The sequence below is a fragment of the Pseudonaja textilis genome, chromosome 2 (genome assembly GCF_049901715.1).
Source record: "Pseudonaja textilis isolate UNSWEBS1 chromosome 2, rPseTex1.2, whole genome shotgun sequence".
NCBI lineage: Eukaryota > Metazoa > Chordata > Lepidosauria > Squamata > Elapidae > Pseudonaja > Pseudonaja textilis.
Window position 1 is genome coordinate 192,788,897 of NC_141991.1, and position 6,989 is coordinate 192,795,885.

Sequence of the window (6,989 nt, forward strand, 5' to 3'; positions counted from 1 at the left end):
GAAAAATGGAAAACCTTAATTGAGGGGATGGGAAAGATTTCCAACAGCACCTTGTTTATTTATGGTCTTGACTTTACTGCAAAAACATACTGTTCCATTCTATCTTGATGTGAAAGTGCTTTCCATGGAGTCTAGGAAACAGGCACAAACTGTGTTAATGTCTGGAAAGCTGCCATTACGTTTGATTTAGCTAATGATGCTCCCTGTTGCTTCCTAGTATTATGTATGCTATTGATTTAATCTTGACATTAGACATTTTGAACAGATTTTGTAAACTCAACAAGGAGAAAAATGTTAATTGTGTTTAGATGTAATCAGAAGAAGAGGGAAGCTACCAATTTCCCTTTAAATTTACCAATATTAGAAAAGGAGAAGAAAGAAGAAATTGCATTGGTTGTTGCAGAAATATACTTGGTTATAAAATTGTGGTATTCCATAAAGATGACTCTGATGGTAAAAAGAAAACCATTACCTATGAAATAAGGAAGGGAAGGGAAGAGATATTAGGCAATAAATACATTACTAATATGCTAACTTGTTTACTCAAACCTGGTTCATGGAGAATTATTCTGATAACATTTGTAATTTAGAACGATTTTAAGACCCAATAAACTTAAACATGCCAAAAATTATGAGGGGCAGCACCCCATATTAGGTTTATACTTTTTCTTCGTAAGTTTCAATATAACCTATAAAAATTGCTCCAAGTTACTATTCAGAACCAAAGACTTGCCCATAATTTGACTTCTATAGTTTTCAAAAGCACTGTTCCACATTTGTATAATTTTTTGCTGCACCTGTACCTGTCAAGTTTTCATTTCCACGATTGTCAAAAGAGATTTTGTATCCTCTGGAAGCAAACATTCCTCTGAAATATCTCTGCAATATTTTACATGCAATATTCTTCCCTTAAGCTCATGTTGAAGTCAATGTATGTACAATCAGAGGATCTGGTATATCGTAGGCCAAACAAACCTCTGACAGTCTGACACTTAAGGTTTATGGAATTTTTCACATAATGTAGGAAGTATCTTTGAAGTTTGCTGTACTAATTTAAAAAACAAAAGAAAGAAAAACCCAAAAGGAAACTTAGATCCTGTCATGACTTGCCTATTAACATGATCATGCCTTGACAGTTTTCACTATTAGCCTATACAATTGCTTTCAACTCACTCTCAACTATCAATGGAACTAAAATTGTTACTACCTGGAATAAAAGTAGTATTTTTCCTCTTAAATTACTATCTTCCTTTAATAAGATGCTTTGTCACCTGTTGGTATATAGCTGAAAACAACTGGATCTATTGCGATTATCATCAGTGTTGCAGAAGTGTTGACAATCACTAGCCTGTTTCCTTTTCCAGTCGTTCCCAGAGTTTGACCTCTTGAGCTTGGTATTTTATTTCCTGATTTCCTTGCACAGTTATTCTCGCTCCCTATTTTTGACTACAGTATCTCGTCATACTTCGAAAAAGAGAAAAATGAGGAGAATACAGTGCCACTATTTTGGGAAGAAGCATCCGTGATATTCTTTAATTTGAATTGATTAGATCCACTATTCTATTTGGGGAAGAAGAAAGAACATTTTTGCACTGTTCTGCATTAATACTGCATTATTCTAAAATGTATTATTGTCTTTTAGTGCCTTTCTCTTCTCCAGTACCTAGAAAATAATATGAGATGTTGAACTGGACATCATAGGATTTGAGGAGTCCTTAATGTACTCTGAGCTTGGTTGTTTGCTGGCAGATATTTCATTACCCAACTAGGTAACATGGTCAGTGCAATCTGATAATCAGATCTCATTAATGAGGTTACCTTCTTTAATAATGAAATGTCTGCAACCAAGTTCAGAGAGCACCAAGGACCTTACAGCCCTCATTCGCCTCCATCTCCTCCCTGCACACCCCATCCCCTAATACTGATGAGGTTACCTAGTAGGGTAATAAAACCTGTGCAAGCAAACAACCAAGCTCAGAAAGCACCAAAGACTTCATACTTGAACCCTGAGGTACAGATATTTTCTTTGCTCTAGAGCAAGAGCCTTCAAACTTAGCAAGTTTAAGACTTGTGGACTTCAACTCCCAGGATTCCTGAGCTAACATGACTGGAGGAGGAATTCTGGGAATTGAAGTCCACAAGTCTTAAAGTTGTCAAGTTTGAAGACCCCTGGTCTAGAGGACCTACATAATAGCTTACTCACTGTGTTAACTTCCCATTTGTTTATTTCATACTGTTACATCTGGAAGAAGTGTGAATGGAAGGACAAAGCGCCTTGACAGAGTGCTGAAGTCGGAACCATCCTATTTATGCTCCACTGATTGGTGTTTTCCTTGCTAGCTAGTGGAGCACAGAAGGAAAATGGCAGAAAAGCTCTAAGAGAAAGCCATAACTACAGGCATTCTCACAAATCCAAATGGTGTTTTCTGATAGTAACCAAGAACAGTTGTGGTAGAGGCAGGATAGGGCATTGATAAAGAGCAGAACAGAATGCTATTACAGGATTTTTTTTTTTTTGCTGTTTCAAGGATAGGTAGACAGGATTTTAATTCAGTAGTGGAGGAAAGACCAAGGGAATACACAGGTAAGTAATTTCCTAGCTCTCTCCTTCCCATTAATTCATATCCTGCCTTTATTATAGATGATATGTACTATGATGAAGCTGTTAAGGCAATCTCTTCAACACATTCTTCAGTTCAGTCTTTGTAAACAGCAATGGTTCATGCCCCACATTTCCTAGTTGTACCACAATAACTGTAATGACCTACTACATATTGACTTTACAGAAGATAATGTAGAAAAGGCACTACGAAACCTAAAACCATCCCCATCTATTGGCTCTGATGGATTATGTGCATACTTCTTAAAAAAGCTCTCCTCTGCCATAGCGGAACCCCTAAGCACTATATATGAGATATCATTCAGAAACAGCTCCTTACCAAACCCATGGTCCTTAGCTACGGCCATCCCTATCTTCAAAGAAGGTGACCCCAGCCTGGTTGAAAACTACAGACCAATCTCACTGTGTTGTGTCACGTGCAAAGTCATGGAATCAATAATTAACCAATTCATCACTCTCCACTTAGAGTAAAACAACCTACCCTACAAAAAACAATTTGGTTTCAGGAATTTTTTTTCCTGCAATCTACAACTCCTACACTGCAAAAACATATGGACTACTCTACTTGACCAGGGTAAAGCTATAGATGCAATTTACATAGACTTCTGCAAAGCCTTTGAGTCAGTGGTACACGACAAAGAACTGTTTTCAGATCCCTCATAAGTGGATTACTGCGTTCCTGTCAAAACAGTCAACAAATAGTAAAAATAGGGAGCGCTATATCAAACCCTGCTCCAGTTAACAGCAGTGTCCCCCAAGGCAGTGTTCTAGGACCCACACTCTTTATACTCTATATAAATGACCTTTGTGATCACCTTATAAGCAACTGCGTCCTCTTTGTGGATGACAAAAAACTATTCAACACCACTGACAGTGCTACTATCCTTCAAAGTGACCTTGATTATGTGTCTGAATGGTCAAACATCTGGCAACTCCAAATCTCGACCAGCAAATGCTCTGTCCTACACATTGGTAAAAGAAATCAGTACACCAAATACAAGCTAGGTGGATATGACCTCATTGATGATCCTCACTCTGTCAAGGACCTTGGAGTTCTCATATTAACTCCAAAGTGACCTAAGTGCCAGAGCTCACCGTAACAGTGTTGCCAAAAAGGCATTAACAGTTGTAAATCTAATCTTACAAAGCTTCTCCTCCGGAAATATCGAATTGCTAACTAGAGCATACAAAACTTTTGCCAGACCAATACTCAAATACAGCTCATCAGTCTGGAATCCGCACTGAATATCAGACATCAATACAATCGAGTGAGGCCAGTAGTATTTCACAAGAAGAGTACTACACTCCTCTACTCGCAACAGAATACCCTATATCACCAGGCTTGAGATTTTGGGCTTGGACAACCTTGAACTACGCTGCCTATGGTTAGACTTAAGCATAGCACACAATTATCTGCTACAATGTCCTACCAGTCAATGACTACTTCGGCTTCAACCACAACTATACAGGAGCGCACAACAGATACAAACTCAATGTAAACTGCTTCAAACTTGTTTTCAGAAAGTACGACTTCAGCAACAGAGTGGTCAATGCCTGGAATGCACCACCTGACTCTGTTGTTACATCCTCTAACCCCCCACTTCTTTAACCTCAAACTAACCACTATTGACCTCACCCCATTCCTAAGAGGTCTGTAAGGGGCGTGCATAAGTGCACCATCGTGCCTACCGTCCCTGTCCTATTGTCCCCATTTATTAGTACCTATTTCCTTTATTCTTACTCATGTTTATACTTATATCTATTATCTTGTAAGCGATTGACAAATCAAATAAATAAATAAACAATCTTTGTCTTAAAAAAAACCCTTCAAACTCTGAAACTTAATTTTGTAGACATTCATGACTTGTATCGCCAAGGAATTCTAGAAAGCCATCCTGCATTGCCATCCTGCAAACAGTAAAATTCAGCAACTACGGACTAGGACTTCCTTACCAATATCACAAGCTGATGCTGATCACTAGTGTCCATTTATTATTTGAATATTGATTGTAAGGGTGTCATTAATTTTCTTTGCAGCCTTGTTTAGTTTCTCATTAGAATAATACTAAAAAGATTGTGTGTTTTTGTGTGAAGAATTCTCTGATTGCATCTCTATATTTCTGAATATTGTGTGCTTTATATTTTTTTACCCCAGTATTAAGAATTGGATCATCATATTTGGCATTATGTATGGAAAATTATCATTTCATTTGGATTCAAGCTATATAATAATTCAGTCAAACTATTTCATATATTTTTCAGTAAAACAATTACAATTAAATACATAGATTTGTCCACCCTAGAGTGGTGCAGCTTTATTTCTAAATATATATGATCTGCTCCACTCAGTGCATGCAATTTAATAAATAATATCTAATCATGTAAATCCAGGTATGTTTCATACCACCACTGGTGTGGCTCATAATAGTTCAGCAATATGAGTGAGGTGGCAATTATTTGCTTACCCAACTGTGCCACCAGGTACTTTCCCTGTCATTATAATTATTTATTGTGAGATACAAGAAATGAGAGCCAATTCACTGTAACAAAAGCTGTTCTGCATGTAACATGGATTACTGCCTTTCATATTTTCCCCATATTGTTTATTATCACACCTTCTCACCCTGTTATATCTTATACCAAGTTTATATTACATAGTTATTTCACGCTTCTTGATTGGTAGAGTTTTCTGGTTCATTTTTTTTTTAACATGCCTCAGAACAATTACCTTTGGATCAAAACACAACGAACATTTCCCAAATGCTGTGTTTTTAATAATGTTATTTTAAACAAAGCAAAATGCAGAAAGAAGGGGAGGTGGTGATGCTAATCCCAAAAGCATAATTCTTTCTCTAAAGTTCCAGTGAAATGACATGCAGGATTCCTTCCCCAAAGCCAAACTGTTATAACTATCTTTCACTGAGTGCAGAAAGGCTGTTGGAAGTTTCTTATTTCGTTTGAGAGTTCATCAGAATATTATTGTATCCTAAAGTTTATACAGAATAACAAGCATAGAAGTAATCAGGGGTGGGATTCTACCTATTCACTAGAACCAGTTGTTAACATTGTAAGCTGTTCAGAGAACTGGTTGTTAGAATAAATTACTGGCCTAATCCTGTAAGGAAGGCAGGAAGGAAACATTCTGGTGTTGCTTACAGAAGCTGCTTCTCCATTAACCCTTATTACATTTTTGACAGGACTAGACTTCCTGTCTCAGGAACATCTCTGGAGTTTTTTTCCCTTCCTTTGCTGGTACTTTGCTTGTGTGGAGTGATCATTCAAAGTTACAATGGCACTGAAAAAAGTGACTTATGACCATTTTTCACACTTACGCCTGTTGCAGCATCCCCACAGTCATGAGAGGCCAGGCGAGGAGATGCGTGCCTTGATGTGAGTGATATTGAGTTGGCCACGCCCAGTCAATAACATGACCACCAAGCCACATCCACCCAGTCACATGACCATCAAACCATGCCCACCAACTAAGCCACACCCACAGAACCGGTTGTTAAAAAATTTGAATCCTACCCCTGGAAGTAATTCAGGTTATATTAAAAAGACACTTCAATTTTCAAAATAAACAATATTATACATCTACATAGGGGTAGATGCTACCGGTTCTGCTCGGCTCTATAGCACTGGTAGCTCTGAAGAGCAGCAGACACAGAACCGGTAGTAACACGCATGCGCCTGCAAAACATAAGTACTGAACCAGTAACACCAATTGAATCCCACCCCATATATATATATATATATATATATATATACATACATACATACATATACATATACATATACATATACATATACATATACATATACATATACATACATACATACATATATATACGTGTGTGTGTGTGTGTGCAAAATCTTAGTAATAATACATAATATTATACAGTACTATAAGAATATGCAGCACAAAGCAATGCCATATAGCTTTTAACTCCAAGCATTTGAAGCTTTGAGTTCACAATCAGGCTCAGTCATATTAAATTATACTTGCTATATGCCTAGGTCCCACTGACTATGGCATATGATGGGATTTTGCTTTGCCTCACCCAAAACTTCTATGTGCATATAATACTCTTTACAGTGGCATAACATGAATGTTTTTTTCAATAATAAAAAGCCAGCAATGACCCCTGCATTCGATTTTTATATAATTTTCATTAAAAAAATGTAAGAGCAAGAAAAAAAAATAGAAAATAAAATGTGCATATATTTGGGCTTACAAAGATGAGTTGTTACACAGTAACTAGTTCTCTAATTTTAGTTACTACACCTCAAATATTGTTTGGATGGAATCATGTGGGAAAAAAAAAGATTATAACTCAAAGCCTAGCTTTAGTTAGATTGCCTATTTTGT